The 20,923-nt window shown below is 44.1% G+C and overlaps 1 protein-coding gene and 1 long non-coding RNA gene across 4 annotated transcripts in view; both read left to right on the plus strand.

Moving 5' to 3' along the window:
• The window catches only part of LOC138350969 (poly [ADP-ribose] polymerase tankyrase-1-like), a 413,045-nt gene that overhangs the window by 323,964 nt on the left and 68,158 nt on the right, over window positions 1-20,923 (plus strand). The gene's annotated exons all lie outside the window — the stretch shown is intronic.
• LOC138350986 (uncharacterized) lies at window positions 7,981-9,253 on the plus strand. The gene is made up of 3 exons (XR_011222307.1): window positions 7,981-8,483; window positions 8,626-8,754; window positions 9,133-9,253. It is a non-coding gene; the product is annotated as an uncharacterized lncRNA (long non-coding RNA).

The raw sequence follows: 20,923 nt of genomic DNA on the forward strand, positions 1-20,923 counted from the left end.
AGTCCGAACCAGACCCGTCAGCCACGTGTACAGTCTGTACCAGACCCGTCAGCCACGTGTACAGTCTGTACCAGACCCACCAGCCACGTGTACAGTCCGTACCAGACCCGTCAGCCACGTGTACAGTCTGTACCAGACCCGTCAGCCACGTGTACATTCTGTACCAGACCCACCAGCCACGTGTACAGTCTGTACCAGACCCGTCAGCCACGTGTACAGTCCGTACCAGACCCGTCAGCCACGTGTACAGGCCGTACCAGACCCACCAGCCACGTGTACAGTCCGTACCAGACCCACCAGCCACGTGTACAGTCCGTACCAGACCCACCAGCCACGTGTACAGTCTGTACCAGACCCACCAGCCACGTGTACAGTCCGTACCAGTCCCGTCAGCCACGTGTACAGTAAGTACCAGACCCTCCAACCACGTGTACAGGCCGTACCAGACCCGTCAGCCACGTGTTCAGTCCGTACCAGACCCACCAGCCACGTGTACAGGCCGTACCAGACCCGTCAGCCACGTGTTCAGTCCGTACCAGACCCACTAGCCACGTGTACAGGCCGTACCAGACCCGTCAAAAAAAAGACCCCTCAGCCACGTGTACAGTCCGTACCAGACCCACCAGCCACGTGTACAGTCCGTACCAGACCCGTCAGCCAAGTGTTCAGTCCGTACTACACCCACCAGCCACGTGTACAGTCCGTACCAGACCCACCAGCCACGTGTACAGTCCGTACCAGACCCGTCAGCCACGTGTACAGTCCGTACCAGACCCGTCAGCCACGTGTACAGTCTGTACCAGACCCACCAGCCACGTGTACAGTCCGTACCAGACCCTTCAGCCACGTGTACAGTCTGTACCAGACCCGTCAGCCACGTGTACAGTCTGTACCAGACCCACCAGCCATGTGTACAGTCTGTACCAGACCCGTCAGCCACGTGTACAGTCCGTACCAGACCCGTCAGCCACGTGTACAGTCCGTACCAGACCCGTCAGCCACGTGTACAGTAAGTACAAGACCCGTCAGCCACGTGTACAGTCCGTACCAGACCCGTCAGCCACGTGTACAGCCCGTACCAGACCCGTCAGCCACGTATACAGCCCGTACCAGACCCGTCAGCCACGTGTACAGTCCGTACCAGACCCGTCAGCCACGTGTACAGTCCGAACCAGACCCGTCAGCCACGTGTACAGTCTGTACCAGACCCGTCAGCCACGTGTACAGTCCGTACCAGACCCGTCAGCCACGTGTACAGTCTGTACCAGACCCGTCAGCCACGTGTACAGTACGTACCAGACCCACCAGCCACGTGTACAGTCCGTACCAGACCCACCAGCCACGTGTTCAGTCCTTACCAGACCCATCAGCCACGTGTTCAGTCCGTACCAGACCCGTCAGCCACGTGTACACTCCGTACCAGACCCGTCAGCCACGTGTACAGTCCGTACCAGACCCGTCAGCCACGTGTACAGTCCGTACCAGACCCACCAGCCCCGTGCACAGTCCGTATCAGACCCGTCAGCCACGTGTACAGTCCGTACTAGAAGCGTCAGCCACGTGTACAGTCCGTACCAGACCCGTCAGCCACGTGTACAGTCCGTACCAGACCCACCAGCCACGTGTGCAGTCCGTACCAGACCCGTCAGCCACGTGCACAGTCCGTACTAGACGCGTCAGCCACGTGTACAGTCCGTACCAGACCCGTCAGCCACGTGTACAGTCCGTACCAGACCCACCAGCCACGTGTGCAGTCCATACCAGACCCGTCAGCCACGTGTACAGTCCGTACTAGATGCGTCAGCCACGTGTACAGTCCGTACCAGACCCGTCAGCCACGTGTACAGTCCGTACCAGACCCACCAGCCAAGTGTACAGTCCGTACCAGACCCGTCAGCCACGAGTACAGTCCGTACCAGACCCACCAGCCACGTGATCAGTCCGTACTAGACGCGTCAGCCACGTGTACAGTCCGTACCAGACCCACCAGTCACGTGTACAGTCTGTACCAGACCCACCAGCCACGTGTACAGTCCGTACCAGACCCGTCAGCCACGTGTACAGGCCGTACCAGACCCGTCAGCCACGTGTACAATCCGTACCAGACCCGTCAGCCACGTGTTCAGTCTGTACCAGACCCGTCAGCCACGTGTACACTCAGTACCAGACCCACCAGCCACGTGTTCAGTCCGTATTAGACCCGTCAGCAGTAGTAGGGATGACACGCCACAGACGATATTTTTTTTCTGGGAAATATCGTGTCTGTGAGCCATGGTTTTCAGGTTCCAAAGGGAAAATATCGTCTGTGCGGGCCATGGTTTTCAGGTTCCAAAGGTCAAATATCGTCTGTGCGGGCCATGGTTTTCAGGTTCCAAAGGGAAAATATCGTCTGTGCGGGCCATGGTTTTCAGATTCCAATATCGTCTGTGCTGGCCATGGTTTTCAGGTTCCAAAGGGAAAATATCGTCTGTGCGGGCCATGGTTTTCAGATTCCAATATCGTCGGTGTGAGCCAGGGTTTTGAGGTTCCAATATCTCGCGTGTAAGCCAGGGTTTTCAGGTAAATTTTGTGTCACAGATTTTAGAAGTATGGAATTCTTATGAGAAAATAATTTCCGAGACTTAGAAGTTTGTTAAGGCCTTATGGGAGAAATTCAAATAACGTGTGTAGCACTTTAGGGCTTCCAGGAGAACTCTACGGACATATTTTACATGTTTTCAACTTACAAAATCGTCTATGTAAGCCTTAGTTATTCATATAAATTTAGAAAAACACCTGTGTAAGTCATGGTTTTCAGGGTTTCGTACATCACACCCCCCTCCCTCCCCCCTTACCTCGCAATCTCTCGCGTCACCTTTATTTACTTTACGCCCGGCCAGCCAGTCGGCTCTTATCATATCTTATCTCCATAATATCTCTACCGTCCCTCCTCTCTCTCTCTCTCCTCCTCCTATTTCCTTACAACTATTTTCAGAGTTTCAAATAATCATAGAAGTTTATTTATATGTTTATGACCGAATTTGTAAAAGGACCATTTTCAGAGAATATTGTCTTAGATGTTTTGTTAAGGAAAACAGGCAACTTATCCATAACATTTAGTTTTATATCCATTTACGGCTATTTCACCTGTAAAGACCAAATTGAACAGAGTCCACTTTGTAAGCAAATTAGTCAGAGACAGTATTTAGCTCATATTTCATCAGAGTCCAGTTTATGCTCAAATTCGCCAGAGTCTACTTTGAGATCAAAATTAGTCAGAGACAGTTTTAGCTCATATTTCATCAGAGACCATTTTATACCTAAAAATGAACAGAGTCCACTTTGTCAGCAAAATTAGTCAGAGACAGTACTTAGCTCATATTTCATCAGAGTCCAATTATCAACAGAAATTCGCCAGAGTCTACTTTGAGAGCAAATTTCATCAGTGTCCTGTAATCTGTGAAAATTTGACAGAGTCCAGTTCTTGATCGAAATTCATCAGAGTCCAGTTTTCTAGCAAAATTCGCCAGAGTCTACTTTGTGCCAAAATATTCAGAGTCCAGTTCATGATCGAAATTAATCAGAGTCCAATTAAAGACCCAAATTTGGCAGAGACCACATTTTCGCTACTAGCAGTCCAATCCCCCTGAAATTTTAAACAGTCATATTTCAGACGTAGTAAATAAGATCAAGTCAGTTACAGAGCTCCAGCTCTTGTCCCCCTGTATTTGCATATTTTCTCTATATTCACTGTGTTCTTCGTATTCTCATCCGTGTTCACTCCATGTTCTACAAATGTTCACAGTCCCATTCAGTTCATATTTTCACAAGTATCTCCATTTTTTCTGTAATCTTTCTCTTAGTCTCATTATGTTCTCTACAAAGTCTAGTCATATTTTCTATGTTTTCATGTTCATCACATGTTCTCTTTACAACTTTTATACTCAATATTCATGCTAACTTCCATATTTTGTGTTCTTTGTCAATATTCATGTTCCTCTACAAGTTCATGTTCCTCACAAGATCACTTCGTTTTTCACCTTCTCTTACATGTTTTCTACATTCTTTGTCATATTCTCCATGTTCTTCACAAGTCCATTGTTCATTCTTTGTATTCCCTATTCTCCTTATCATGTTTTCATGTTCTCTGTAAGTTCATATTCCCAGCATGTTCACTGTATTCATCAACTTTTTCTTACATGCTTTCTGTGTTCACCGTATGTTCACTGTGTTCATTCCCCTACTTAACCTCAATTTTTTATGTTCTTTATTTCTTTTAACCAATTTGTTTCTTCCATTCACTAACTAGTTCTTTGTCAAATAATATTATACTGCATTACAGTTTCCTCAACAATTTTAGTCACCCAGTTTTTATTTGCAAAACTATGTCAAAGTAATTCTCGTAGTCAACTTAATAGTTCTACCAGCCATGTTCTTAAACAAATCTACACTTTATTCAGTTCCAAATTTACAAAGACAAACCTTTCTTGTAACTTCTTAACTAAAAATCTTTCGCCAATCAACTAAAACATAGTCACTTTCGTCATTTCTCAACTAAACTTATTATCCAGTCAACTAAAAATTGTCAAAGGAATCTTTCCAGCACTGTTCACAACTAAACATATTCCCCATTCATCAGAAATAACCTTGTTCTTCATGTTTCATTGTCATTTCATAACTAAAATTATCTATCAATCAACAGAAAAAGCCATGTTCATCATGTTTTGTCTTTTTGATTAACTAAAATTATGTTTTGTCAAGTAAGAAAAAATAACCAAAGATATCTATCATCGTCGTTCTTAACTGACATTTATACTTTGTGGAGCACTAAAAATAGTCAAATGTAACTTTTTCAACACTTTCGTAACTAAAATTATATGTCGTCAAGTACGAAAAATAGTCAAAGGTGCTCTCCGTGACACCAAAGTTACTCTTCGAGAAATCAAAGACACTCTTCAATACATCAAGGACTTACTCAAAGACATCAAAGTTGCACTCAAAGACAACCTTTGAGACATCAAAGACATCCTTTAAGACTTCAATGGGACTCTTCGAGATATCAAAAGACACTCTCAAACACTCAAAAATTTACTTGCATCCTCAAAGTTATTCTCAGTCATCAAAAGTTATTCCAAGAGACGTCAAAGTTAATCTCAAACATCTCCGTTCATAAAAGTTATTCTCTAAGAGCTATCAAAAGTTATTCTCAGTCATCAAAAGTTATTCTCTAACTCACTTCCATTCATCAAAGACATTCTCTAAGCCCTCAAAGTTATTCCCAGAGTCATCAAAAAGTTATTCTTCAAAACATAAAATTTGCTCTGTAAGATATCTTCGTTCATCAAACTTATTCTCAGAGATATCTAAAGTTATTCTCAGAACAATCAAAAGTTATTATAAGACAACAAAGTCTTTCTCAGAGTCATCAAAGTTATTCTCAGAGTCACCTTTGTTATTCAAAGAAGCCTTCTTAGACATCCTCGTTCAACAAAAACTGTCCTTAGAGCCATCAAAGTTAAATACAGTCGTCAAAGTTATTCTCTAAGTATCTTTTCGTTCATCAGAGAAGCTTTCTAAGACATCTTTGTTCATCCAAGTTGTTCTCTAAGACATCAATCTTGTTCTCTAAGACATCAAAGATGTTCTCTAAATCATAAAAGTTAATCTCTAAGTTACCTTCGTTCGTCAGAGAAACTTTCCAAAACATCTTTGTTCATCAAACTTGCTTTCAAAGTCTTCAAAAGTTAATCTAAGACATCTTTTTTCATCAAAGTTATTTTCAGAGCCATCTAAAGTTATTATGTAAGACATAAGTTATTCTCAGAGTCATCAAATGTTATTCTCGAAGTCATCAAAGATATTTTCAGAGACATCTAAAGTTAATTTCTATGTTATAAAAGTTATTCTCAGAGACATCAAAGTTGTTCTCTAAACATCAATGTTGTTCTCCAAGACATCAAAGATGTTCTCAAAATATAAAAGTTATTCCCAGAGCTATCAAGGTTATTCTCAAAGTCATCAAAGTTATTCAAAGAGCTAACAAAAGTTATTCTCTAAGTAACCTTTCGTTCATCAGAGAAGCTTTCTAAGACATCTTCGTTCATCAATGTTGATCTCTAAGTCACCTTGGTTCACCGAAGAAACTCTCCTTCTTCCATCAAGTTATACTTTAAGACAACATTGTTGTTCTCTAAGACATCTTCAGGCATAAAATTTCTCTCCAAATGTAACTAGTTCAGCTTTTCATATCAAACTTACACTTCTGTTAAATATATTTTCTTAGACATTTTACCTTTTAAACTGTTCTCTGAACTACACTGTTCAAACCTACGTAACCTATCCTCTCCACCCAATGTTACTTAGTTAACGTAACGTTCCTAAACCTAACTTTACCTATCTTACCTAACTTAACCTGCATAACCTAACTTTACCTATGTTACCTTACCTTACCTATCTTACCTAACCTAACCTAACTTTACCTATGTTACCTTACCTTACCTACCTTTTCCTAACTTATCCTGCTTAACCTATCTTACCTAACTTTACCTATGTTACCTTACCTTACCTACCTTTCCTAACTTAACCTGCTTAACCTATCTTACCTAACTTTACCTATCTTACCTATCTTACCTAACTTTACCTATGTTACCTTACCTTACCTACCTTTTCCTAACTTATCCTGCTTAACCTATCTTACCTAACTTTACCTATGTTACCTTACCTTACCTACCTTTCCTAACTTAACCTGCTTAACCTATCTTACCTAACTTTACCTATCTTACCTATCTTACCTAACTTTACCTATGTTACCTTACCTTACCTACCTTTCCTAACTTAACCTGCTTAACCTATCTTACCTATCTTACATAACTTTACCTATCTTACCTAACTTAACTTTCATAACCTAACTTTACCTATCCTAACATAACTTACCTTACCTTCCCTATCTTACCTAACTTTACCTATCCTAACATAACTTACCTTACCTTCCCTAACTTAACCTAACTTTACCTATCCTAACATAACTTACCTTACCTTCCCTAACTTAACCTAACTTTACCTATCCTAACTTAACTTACCTTTCATAACCTAACTTTACCTATCCTAACATAACTTACCTTACCTTCCCTAACTTAACCTAACTTTACCTATCCTAACTTAACTTACCTAACTTATTCTGCTTAACATAACTTACCTTACCTTCCCTATCTTACCTAACTTTACCTATCCTATCCTAACCTAACTTGTCTTACCTAACTTAATCTTACTTTCCCAAACTGATGTATCCTAACTTATCTAGTCAAACCAGACATGCTCTAACTTACATTAGTATTCCTGCTTGTCTTTGTGTTTCGTCAATCAGTGTCTCATATTCATTTACTCATTTCATTAGTTAATTTCTCAAATGGTCACTTATGCATTTCAAGTGCTATTTGTTAGAGATTGGATATTTAAGCATTTCAAAGAATTTTTGTTATATATATGGGCATTTACTCATTTCAAGGGATAATTTCTCAAATGAACGTTTTTGCATTTCAAGTGCGATTTGTTAGAGATTGGATATTTAACCATTTCAAAGGATTTTTTGTTATATATGGGAACTTACTCGTTTCAAGGGCTAATTTCTCAAATGGTCATTTTTGCAGATCAAGGGTTAATTGTTAAAGTTCATCAAGTCGCCCATAAGTTGTATTTAGTAGGTTCTATCTTATGTTCTTATTCCCCAACCCCTTAAGAGGGCGTTATCATTGTTTGGCCGAAAAAATTCGGCCAAACACGGAAAATTTATAAAAATACTACAACGTTCTGGCAACACCGTGGTGCAAACCGTTTAATGTTATGATAATAAATAACGTAATTAGAGCAAATTTTCCAGCCGCAATTGCCCGAAATCTGGTCCTCGCGGCTCGGGTGCGCCGTAGGGTGATGCGTCATACGTTGTAAGCGTCTAGTATTTCGCAATAGAGTGGAGAATATCTTGTTATGCATATACAAATTATAAACACACTCGCTGGCAACTGTCTTCTGTGAGAGGGAGGGGCTATAATCCGATTTACTGGCTTAGTCACCCTCTCAGTGTCTGTGCCGGCGGTCGCATGCCTGACGCGCTCGCACAGATCGTATTTTCTTGCATATACTGCACAATGGATATAGTATAGGACAAGAAGAAAGCTCTAAAGGCAAGAGCTCTACGCGTTAGCCAAGTAAAGAAGGAGCGTAAAGCCACACTGAGGCAAAACAAGAGTTCCCTTGAGTGAAGAGAGAGGGCAGCCTCCCGCCCCCACAACACACTACCTCGCCTCACACCCAGGCACCCACACCTCCTGTGGCACCTGCCACACCTCTGTGGCACCTGCCACACCTCCTGCTGCACATGCCACACCACCTGCGGCACCTGCCACACCACCTGCGGCACCTGCCACTCAAGATCTTAGACCTGCAACTCAAGACGTTCTCCCTCTTGATGTTGCAAGATGTTGCATATTTCAGACCAATTATATTAGGTTAGTATGTATTATGTTTTATATCTTGATACTATATCATAAATAATTGTAAATATAAAGCTGCTGTCTTTTTTTTAATTTTTTTTATTTTTTTTTTTTAATTTTTTTTTTTTAATATTTTTTTTTTTTTTTTTTTTATCAGGCAATCTTCATGGAACTTACACACCTTACTGAAGGAATGCCAATCTACAAGGGTGGTAATTTTGATTGAAATTGGTAGTTCATCAACCTCAGCCAAAGGTGGCTGAACTTTGACCTTCATTTTTTACAGGTAACTAATTTGCAACTATATGGTTGAATAACTTTTTTATTTATTATTCAATTTACATGGAACTTGCACATTATATGTAGAGTCTGTGCCTCTAAAAACTCAAGTTATATATTTCCCCTAAGATCATTTATTGATTTTATATATATTTATAAACATCATTTTGTTGCATAATTTTTTGGGTGAACTTTGAAAATTTGTATTATTGCACTAAATAGGTTTGGGATAATAATGCCACTAGACAACCTTTATTATATAGTATTGTGATAGCTGAGTATCATAGAAATAATATCAGTTGATATTTGTATTTGTTATATCAACTTTAAAACATGTAAAAAAATGGTTAAAAAAAGTTTTTTTTTTTTCTCCCTCTCTATTTAGGCTGCGATGCTGAAACTTGGACCACTTGCAGCCCTCTTCACGTGTAACACGTCAATAAATTTTCATTGCACTAGAACAACTTTTATGAACCCTAACTATCGCCCCCTCCTAACCTCTTGTAATCTTAGTGTATTTAGTAGGTTCTATCATATGTTCTTATTCCCCAACCCTTTAACCTAACCTTTCAGATGAAGTTTATTGTGTTTTGACGTATTTGTTGAATATATTATCCTTTTCCTAACCTTTCAGATGTAGCTTTGTTTCTCCTTTGTATATTTTTACCCAAACCTTCTTTCCTTCTTTTACTTTGATTCTCCTACTCCTTCTAACCCTCCTTTTCTATCTCTCTCCCTTATTCTCTCTCTTCCTCCCCCTCTCTCTCCCTCATTTGCTCAAATGCTCTCTTGTTTCTCAAATTCAAGTCTTATTGCTCCCATTCTCACACCCTCACTCTCTTTCACTTAGTTTTTCTTTTTCTCAATTCAAGTCTTAGTTCCCCCATGCCCACACTCTCTCTCTCATTCTCTCTTCTTTGGTCCCATTCTCTTCCGCCCCCTCTCTCTTACTCCTTGCTCTTCTTTCATGCTCTCACTCCCTTGAGCTCTTGTTTTCTCAATTTCAAGTCTTAGTAGATCTGATTCTTTACTATTGTAATTCTATTATTACTAAGATAAAGAACGAACTTATATGTGAAAAACAAAGTAAAAGAAGGAAAGAAAGTTAAGTGGGATGGTGGGTTTGGGTAAAAATATACAAAGGAGAAACAAAGCTACATCTGAAAGGTTAGGAAAAGGATAATATATTCAACAAATACGTCAAAACACAATAAACTACATCTGAAAGGTTAGGTTAAAGGGTTGGGGAATAAGAACATATGATAGAACCTACTAAATACACTAAGATTACAAGAGGTTAGGTTAAGGGGTTGGGGAATAAGAACATAAGATAGAACCTACTAAATACAACTTATGGGCGACTTGATGAACTTTAACAATTAACCCTTGATCTGCAAAAATGACCATTTGAGAAATTAGCCCTTGAAACGAGTAAGTTCCCATATATAACAAAAAATCCTTTGAAATGGTTAAATATCCAATCTCTAACAAATCGCACTTGAAATGCAAAAACGTTCATTTGAGAAATTATCCCTTGAAATGAGTAAATGCCCATATATATAACAAAAATTCTTTGAAATGCTTAAATATCCAATCTCTAACAAATAGCACTTGAAATGCATAAGTGACCATTTGAGAAATTAACTAATGAAATGAGTAAATGAATATGAGACACTGATTGACGAAACACAAAGACAAGCAGGAATACTAATGTAAGTTAGAGCATGTCTGGTTTGACTAGATAAGTTAGGATACATCAGTTTGGGAAAGTAAGATTAAGTTAGGTAAGACAAGTTAGGTTAGGATAGGATAGGTAAAGTTAGGTAAGATAGGGAAGGTAAGGTAAGTTATGTTAAGCAGAATAAGTTAGGTAAGTTAAGTTAGGATAGGTAAAGTTAGGTTAAGTTAGGGAAGGTAAGGTAAGTTATGTTAGGATAGGTAAAGTTAGGTTATGAAAGGTAAGTTAAGTTAGGATAGGTAAAGTTAGGTTAAGTTAGGGAAGGTAAGGTAAGTTATGTTAGGATAGGTAAAGTTAGGTTAAGTTAGGGAAGGTAAGGTAAGTTATGTTAGGATAGGTAAAGTTAGGTAAGATAGGGAAGGTAAGGTAAGTTATGTTAGGATAGGTAAAGTTAGGTTATGAAAGTTAAGTTAGGTAAGATAGGTAAAGTTATGTAAGATAGGTAAGATAGGTTAAGCAGGTTAAGTTAGGAAAGGTAGGTAAGGTAAGGTAACATAGGTAAAGTTAGGTAAGATAGGTAAGATAGGTAAAGTTAGGTAAGATAGGTTAAGCAGGTTAAGTTAGGAAAGGTAGGTAAGGTAAGGTAACATAGGTAAAGTTAGGTAAGATAGGTTAAGCAGGATAAGTTAGGAAAAGGTAGGTAAGGTAAGGTAACATAGGTAAAGTTAGGTAAGATAGGTAAGATAGGTAAAGTTAGGTAAGATAGGTTAAGCAGGTTAAGTTAGGAAAGGTAGGTAAGGTAAGGTAACATAGGTAAAGTTAGGTAAGATAGGTTAAGCAGGATAAGTTAGGAAAAGGTAGGTAAGGTAAGGTAACATAGGTAAAGTTAGGTTAGGTTAGGTAAGATAGGTAAGGTAAGGTAACATAGGTAAAGTTAGGTTATGCAGGTTAAGTTAGGTAAGATAGGTAAAGTTAGGTTTAGGAACGTTACGTTAACTAAGTAACATTGGGTGGAGAGGATAGGTTACGTAGGTTTGAACAGTGTAGTTCAGAGAACAGTTTAAAAGGTAAAATGTCTAAGAAAATATATTTAACAGAAGTGTAAGTTTGATATGAAAAGCTGAACTAGTTACATTTGGAGAGAAATTTTATGCCTGAAGATGTCTTAGAGAACAACAATGTTGTCTTAAAGTATAACTTGATGGAAGAAGGAGAGTTTCTTCGGTGAACCAAGGTGACTTAGAGATCAACATTGATGAACGAAGATGTCTTAGAAAGCTTCTCTGATGAACGAAAGGTTACTTAGAGAATAACTTTTGTTAGCTCTTTGAATAACTTTGATGACTTTGAGAATAACCTTGATAGCTCTGGGAATAACTTTTATATTTTGAGAACATCTTTGATGTCTTGGAGAACAACATTGATGTTTAGAGAACAACTTTGATGTCTCTGAGAATAACTTTTATAACATAGAAATTAACTTTAGATGTCTCTGAAAATATCTTTGATGACTTCGAGAATAACATTTGATGACTCTGAGAATAACTTATGTCTTACATAATAACTTTAGATGGCTCTGAAAATAACTTTGATGAAAAAAGATGTCTTAGATTAACTTTTGAAGACTTTGAAAGCAAGTTTGATGAACAAAGATGTTTTGGAAAGTTTCTCTGACGAACGAAGGTAACTTAGAGATTAACTTTTATGATTTAGAGAACATCTTTGATGTCTTAGAGAACAAGATTGATGTCTTAGAGAACAACTTGGATGAACAAAGATGTCTTAGAAAGCTTCTCTGATGAACGAAAAGATACTTAGAGAATAACTTTGACGACTGTATTTAACTTTGATGGCTCTAAGGACAGTTTTTGTTGAACGAGGATGTCTAAGAAGGCTTCTTTGAATAACAAAGGTGACTCTGAGAATAACTTTGATGACTCTGAGAAAGACTTTGTTGTCTTATAATAACTTTTGATTGTTCTGAGAATAACTTTAGATATCTCTGAGAATAAGTTTGATGAACGAAGATATCTTACAGAGCAAATTTTATGTTTTGAAGAATAACTTTTTGATGACTCTGGGAATAACTTTGAGGGCTTAGAGAATGTCTTTGATGAATGGAAGTGAGTTAGAGAATAACTTTTGATGACTGAGAATAACTTTTGATAGCTCTTAGAGAATAACTTTTATGAACGGAGATGTTTGAGATTAACTTTGACGTCTCTTGGAATAACTTTTGATGACTGAGAATAACTTTGAGGATGCAAGTAAATTTTTGAGTGTTTGAGAGTGTCTTTTGATATCTCGAAGAGTCCCATTGAAGTCTTAAAGGATGTCTTTGATGTCTCAAAGGTTGTCTTTGAGTGCAACTTTGATGTCTTTGAGTAAGTCCTTGATGTATTGAAGAGTGTCTTTGATTTCTCGAAGAGTAACTTTGGTGTCACGGAGAGCACCTTTGACTATTTTTCGTACTTGACGACATATAATTTTAGTTACGAAAGTGTTGAAAAAGTTACATTTGACTATTTTTAGTGCTCCACAAAGTATAAATGTCAGTTAAGAACGACGATGATAGATATCTTTGGTTATTTTTTCTTACTTGACAAAACATAATTTTAGTTAATCAAAAAGACAAAACATGATGAACATGGCTTTTTCTGTTGATTGATAGATAATTTTAGTTATGAAATGACAATGAAACATGAAGAACAAGGTTATTTCTGATGAATGGGGAATATGTTTAGTTGTGAACAGTGCTGGAAAGATTCCTTTGACAATTTTTAGTTGACTGGATAATAAGTTTAGTTGAGAAATGACGAAAGTGACTATGTTTTAGTTGATTGGCGAAAGATTTTTAGTTAAGAAGTTACAAGAAAGGTTTGTCTTTGTAAATTTGGAACTGAATAAAGTGTAGATTTGTTTAAGAACATGGCTGGTAGAACTATTAAGTTGACTACGAGAATTACTTTGACATAGTTTTGCAAATAAAAACTGGGTGACTAAAATTGTTGAGGAAACTGTAATGCAGTATAATATTATTTGACAAAGAACTAGTTAGTGAATGGAAGAAACAAATTGGTTAAAAGAAATAAAGAACATAAAAAATTGAGGTTAAGTAGGGGAATGAACACAGTGAACATACGGTGAACACAGAAAGCATGTAAGAAAAAGTTGATGAATACAGTGAACATGCTGGGAATATGAACTTACAGAGAACATGAAAACATGATAAGGAGAATAGGGAATACAAAGAATGAACAATGGACTTGTGAAGAACATGGAGAATATGACAAAGAATGTAGAAAACATGTAAGAGAAGGTGAAAAACGAAGTGATCTTGTGAGGAACATGAACTTGTAGAGGAACATGAATATTGACAAAGAACACAAAATATGGAAGTTAGCATGAATATTGAGTATAAAAGTTGTAAAGAGAACATGTGATGAACATGAAAACATAGAAAATATGACTAGACTTTGTAGAGAACATAATGAGACTAAGAGAAAGATTACAGAAAAAATGGAGATACTTGTGAAAATATGAACTGAATGGGACTGTGAACATTTGTAGAACATGGAGTGAACACGGATGAGAATACGAAGAACACAGTGAATATAGAGAAAATATGCAAATACAGGGGGACAAGAGCTGGAGCTCTGTAACTGACTTGATCTTATTTACTACGTCTGAAATATGACTGTTTAAAATTTCAGGGGGATTGGACTGCTAGTAGCGAAAATGTGGTCTCTGCCAAATTTGGGTCTTTAATTGGACTCTGATTAATTTCGATCATGAACTGGACTCTGAATATTTTGGCACAAAGTAGACTCTGGCGAATTTTGCTAGAAAACTGGACTCTGATGAATTTCGATCAAGAACTGGACTCTGTCAAATTTTCACAGATTACAGGACACTGATGAAATTTGCTCTCAAAGTAGACTCTGGCGAATTTCTGTTGATAATTGGACTCTGATGAAATATGAGCTAAGTACTGTCTCTGACTAATTTTGCTGACAAAGTGGACTCTGTTCATTTTTAGGTATAAAATGGTCTCTGATGAAATATGAGCTAAAACTGTCTCTGACTAATTTTGATCTCAAAGTAGACTCTGGCGAATTTGAGCATAAACTGGACTCTGATGAAATATGAGCTAAATACTGTCTCTGACTAATTTGCTTACAAAGTGGACTCTGTTCAATTTGGTCTTTACAGGTGAAATAGCCGTAAATGGATATAAAACTAAATGTTATGGATAAGTTGCCTGTTTTCCTTAACAAAACATCTAAGACAATATTCTCTGAAAATGGTCCTTTTACAAATTCGGTCATAAACATATAAATAAACTTCTATGATTATTTGAAACTCTGAAAATAGTTGTAAGGAAATAGGAGGAGGAGAGAGAGAGAGAGGAGGGACGGTAGAGATATTATGGAGATAAGATATGATAAGAGCCGACTGGCTGGCCGGGCGTAAAGTAAATAAAGGTGACGCGAGAGATTGCGAGGTAAGGGGGGAGGGAGGGGGGTGTGATGTACGAAACCCTGAAAACCATGACTTACACAGGTGTTTTTCTAAATTTATATGAATAACTAAGGCTTACATAGACGATTTTGTAAGTTGAAAACATGTAAAATATGTCCGTAGAGTTCTCCTGGAAGCCCTAAAGTGCTACACACGTTATTTGAATTTCTCCCATAAGGCCTTAACAAACTTCTAAGTCTCGGAAATTATTTTCTCATAAGAATTCCATACTTCTAAAATCTGTGACACAAAATTTACCTGAAAACCCTGGCTTACACGCGAGATATTGGAACCTCAAAACCCTGGCTCACACCGACGATATTGGAATCTGAAAACCATGGCCCGCACAGACGATATTTTCCCTTTGGAACCTGAAAACCATGGCCAGCACAGACGATATTGGAATCTGAAAACCATGGCCCGCACAGACGATATTTTCCCTTTGGAACCTGAAAACCATGGCCCGCACAGACGATATTTGACCTTTGGAACCTGAAAACCATGGCCCGCACAGACGATATTTTCCCTTTGGAACCTGAAAACCATGGCTCACAGACACGATATTTCCCAGAAAAAAAATATCGTCTGTGGCGTGTCATCCCTACTACTGTCAGCCACGTGTACAGTCCGTACCAGACCCGTCAGCCACGTGTACATTCCGTACCAGACCCGTCAGCCACGTGTACAGTCCGTACCAGACCCGTCAGCCACGTGTACAGCCCGTACCAGACCCGTCAGCCACGTGTACAGCCCGTACCATACCCGTCAGCCACGTGTACAGTCCGTACCAGTCCCGTCAGCCACGTGTACAGTCCGTACCAGACCCGTCAGCCACGTGTACATTCCGTACCAGACCCGTCAGCCACGTGTACAGTCCGTACCAGACCCGTCAGCCACGTGTACAGCCCGTACCAGACCCGTCAGCCACGTGTACAGCCCGTACCATACCCGTCAGCCACGTGTACAGTCCGTACCAGTCCCGTCAGCCACGTGTACAGTCCGAACCAGACCCGTCAGCCACGTGTACAGTCTGTACCAGACCCGTCAGCCACGTGTACAGTCCGTACCAGACCCGTCAGCCACGTGTACAGTTTGTACCAGACCCGTCAGCCACGTGTACAGTCCGTACCAGACCCACCAGCCACGTGTACAGTCCGTACCAGACCCACCAGCCACGTGTTCAGTCCGTACCAGACCCACCAGCCACGTGTTCAGTCCGTACCAGACCCGTCAGCCACGTGTACACTCCGTACCAGACCCGTCAGCCACGTGTACAGTCCGTACCAGACCCGCCAGCCACGTGTACAGTCCGTACCAGACCCACCAGCCCCGTGCACAGTCCGTATCAGACCCGTCAGCCACGTGTACAGTCCGTACTAGACGCGTCAGCCACGTGTACAGTCCGTACCAGACCCGTCAGCCACGTGTACAGTCCGTACCAGACCCACCAGCCACGTGTGCAGTCCGTACCAGACCCGTCTGCCACGTGTACAGTCCGTACTAGACGCGTCAGCCACGTGTACAGTCCGTACCAGACCCGTCAGCCACGTGTACAGTCCGTACCAGACCCACCAGCCACGTGTGCAGTCCGTACCAGACCCGTCAGCCACGTGTACAGTCCGTACTAGATGCGTCAGCCACGTGTACAGTCGGTACCAGACCCGTCAGCCACGTGTACAGTCCGTACCAGACCCACCAGCCAAGTGTACAGTCCGTACCAGACCCGTCAGCCACGTGTACAGTCCGTACCAGACCCACCAGCCACGTGATCAGTCCGTACTAGACGCGTCAGCCACGTGTACAGTCCGTACCAGACCCACCAGTCACGTGTACAGTCTGTACCAGACCCACCAGCCACGTGTAAAGTCCGTACCAGACCCGTCAGCCACGTGTACAGGCCGTACCAGACCCGTCAGCCACGTGTACAATCCGTACCAGACCCGTCAGCCACGTGTTCAGTCTGTACCAGACCCGTCAGCCACGTGTACACTCAGTACCAGACCCACCAGCCACGTGTTCAGTCCGTATTAGACCCGTCAGCCACGTGTACAGTCCGTACCAGACCCGTCAGCCACGTGTACAGTCCGTACCAGACCCGTCAGCCACGTGTACAGTCTGTACTAGACCCACCAGCCACGTGTACAGTCTGTACCAGACCCGTCAGCCACGTGTACAGTCCGTACCAGACCCACCAGCCACGTGTACAGTCCGAACCAGACCCGTCAGCCACGTGTACAGTCCGAACCAGACCGTCAGCCACGTGTACAGTCTGTACCAGACCCGTCAGCCACGTGTACAGTCCGTACCAGACCCGTCAGCCACGTGTACAGTCTGTACCAGACCCGTCAGCCACGTGTACAGTCCGTACCAGACCCACCAGCCAAGTGTACAGTCCGTACCAGACCCACCAGCCACGTGTTCAGTCCGTACCAGACCCACCAGCCACGTGTTCAGTCCGTACCAGACCCGTCAGCCACGTGTACACTCCGTACCAGACCCGTCAGCCACGTGTACAGTCCGTACCAGACCCGTCAGCCACGTGTACAGTCCGTACCAGACCCACCAGCCCCGTGCATAGTCCGTATCAGACCCGTCAGCCACGTGTACAGTCCGTACTAGACGCGTCAGCCACGTGTACAGTCCGTACCAGACCCGTCAGCCACGTGTACAGTCCGTACCAGACCCACCAGCCACGTGTGCAGTCCGTACCAGACCCGTCAGCCACGTGTACAGTCCGTACTAGACGCGTCAGCCACGTGTACAGTCCGTACCAGACCCGTCAGCCACGTGTACAGTCCGTACCAGACCCACCAGCCACGTGTGCAGTCCGTACCAGACCCGTCAGCCACGTGTACAGTCCGTAGTAGATGCGTCAGCCACGTGTACAGTCCGTACCAGACCCGTCAGCCACGTGTACAGTCCGTACCAGACCCACCAGCCAAGTGTACAGTCCGTACCAGACCCGTCAGCCACGTGTACAGTCCGTACCAGACCCACCAGCCACGTGATCAGTCCGTACTAGACGCGTCAGCCACGTGTACAGTCCGTACCAGACCCACCAGTCACGTGTACAGTCTGTACCAGACCCACCAGCCACGTGTACAGTCCGTACCAGACCCGTCAGCCACGTGTACAGGCCGTACCAGACCCGTCAGCCACGTGTACAATCCGTACCAGACCCGTCAGCCACGTGTTCAGTCTGTACCAGACCCGTCAGCCACGTGTACACTCAGTACCAGACCCACCAGCCACGTGTTCAGTCCGTATTAGACCCGTCAGCCACGTGTACAGTCCGTACCAGACCCGTCAGCCACGTGTACAGTCCGTACCAGACCCGTCAGCCACGTGTACAGTCCGTACCAGACCCGTCAGCCACGTGTACAGCCCGTACCAGACCCGTCAGCCACGTGTACAGCCCGTACCAGACCCGTCAGCCACGTGTACAGTCCGTACCAGACCCGTCAGCCACGTGTACAGTCCGAACCAGACCCGTCAGCCACGTGTACAGTCTGTACCAGACCCGTCAGCCACGTGTACAGTCCGTACCAGACCCGTCAGCCACGTGTACAGTTTGTACCAGACCCGTCAGCCACGTGTACAGTCCGTACCAGACCCACCAGCCACGTGTACAGTCCGTACCAGACCCACCAGCCACGTGTTCAGTCCGTACCAGACCCACCAGCCACGTGTTCAGTCCGTACCAGACCCGTCAGCCACGTGTACACTCCGTACCAGACCCGTCAGCCACGTGTACAGTCCGTACCAGACCCGTCAGCCACGTGTACAGTCCGTACCAGACCCACCAGCCCCGTGCACAGTCTGTATCAGACCCGTCAGCCACGTGTACAGTCCGTACTAGACGCGTCAGCCACGTGTACAGTCCGTACCAGACCCGTCAGCCACGTGTACAGTCCGTACCAGACCCACCAGCCACGTGTGCAGTCCGTACCAGACCCGTCAGCCACGTGTACAGTCCGTACTAGACGCGTCAGCCACGTGTACAGTCCGTACCAGACCCGTCAGCCACGTGTACAGTCCGTACCAGACCCACCAGCCACGTGTGCAGTCCGTACCAGACCCGTCAGCCACGTGTACACTCCGTACTAGATGCGTCAGCCACGTGTACAGTCCGTACCAGACCCGTCAGCCACGTGTACAGTCCGTACCAGACCCACCAGCCAAGTGTACAGTCCGTACCAGACCCGTCAGCCACGTGTACAGTCCGTACCAGACCCACCAGCCACGTGATCAGTCCGCACTAGACGCGTCAGCCACGTGTACAGTCCGTACCAGACCCACCAGTCACGTGTACAGTCTGTACCAGACCCACCAGCCACGTGTACAGTCCGTACCAGACCCGTCCGCCACGTGTACAGGCCGTACCAGACCCGTCAGCCACGTGTACAATCCGTACCAGACCCGTCAGCCACGTGTTCAGTCTGTACCAGACCCGTCAGCCACGTGTACACTCAGTACCAGACCCACCAGCCACGTGTTCAGTCCGTATTAGACCCGTCAGCCACGTGTACAGTCCGTACCAGACCCGTCAGCCACGTGTACAGTCCGTACCAGACCCGTCAGCCACGTGTACATTCCGTACCAGACCCGTCAGCCACGTGTACAGTCCGTACCAGACCCGTCAGCCACGTGTACAGCCCGTACCAGACCCGTCAGCCACGTGTACAGCCCGTACCATACCCGTCAGCCACGTGTACAGTCCGTACCAGTCCCGTCAGCCACGTGTACAGTCCGAACCAGACCCGTCAGCCACGTGTACAGTCTGTACCAGACCCGTCAGCCACGTGTACAGTCCGTACCAGACCCGTCAGCCACGTGTACAGTTTGTACCAGACCCGTCAGCCACGTGTACAGTCCGTACCAGACCCACCAGCCACGTGTACAGTCCGTACCAGACCCACCAGCCACGTGTTCAGTCCGTACCAGACCCACCAGCCACGTGTTCAGTCCGTACCAGACCCGTCAGCCACGTGTATACTCCGTACCAGACCCGTCAGCCACGTGTACAGTCCGTACCAGACCCGCCAGCCACGTGTACAGTCCGTACCAGACCCGCCAGCCCCGTGCACAGTCCGTATCAGACCCGTCAGCCACGTGTACAGTCCGTACTAGACGCGTCAGCCACGTGTACAGTCCGTACCAGACCCGTCAGCCACGTGTACAGTCCGTACCAGACCCACCAGCCACGTGTGCAGTCCGTACCAGACCCGTCTGCCACGTGTACAGTCCGTACTAGACGCGTCAGCCACGTGTACAGTCCGTACCAGACCCGTCAGCCACGTGTACAGTCCGTACCAGACCCACCAGCCACGTGTGCAGTCCGTACCAGACCCGTCAGCCACGTGTACAGTCCGTACTAGATGCGTCAGCCACGTGTACAGTCGATACCAGACCCGTCAGCCACGTGTACAGTCCGTACCAGACCCACCAGCCAAGTGTACAGTCCGTACCAGACCCGTCAGCCACGTGTACAGTCCGTACCAGACCCACCAGCCACGTGATCAGTCCGTACTAGACGCGTCAGCCACGTGTACAGTCCGTACCAGACCCACCAGTCACGTGTACAGTCTGTACCAGACCCACCAGCCACGTGTAAAGTCCGTACCAGACCCGTCAGCCACGTGTACAGGCCGTACCAGACCCGTCAGCCACGTGTACAATCCGTACCAGACCCGTCAGCCACGTGTTCAGTCTGTACCAGACCCGTCAGCCACGTGTACACTCAGTACCAGACCCACCAGCCACGTGTTCAGTCCGTATTAGACCCGTCAGCCACGTGTACAGTCCGTACCAGACCCGTCAGCCACGTGTACAGTCCGTACCAGACCCGTCAGCCACGTGTACAGTCTGTACTAGACCCACCAGCCACGTGTACAGTCTGTACCAGACCCGTCAGCCACGTGTACAGTCCGTACCAGACCCACCAGCCACGTGTACAGTCCGAACCAGACCCGTCAGC

The sequence above is a fragment of the Procambarus clarkii genome, chromosome 5, assembly GCF_040958095.1.
Source record: "Procambarus clarkii isolate CNS0578487 chromosome 5, FALCON_Pclarkii_2.0, whole genome shotgun sequence".
Lineage (NCBI taxonomy): Eukaryota > Metazoa > Arthropoda > Malacostraca > Decapoda > Cambaridae > Procambarus > Procambarus clarkii.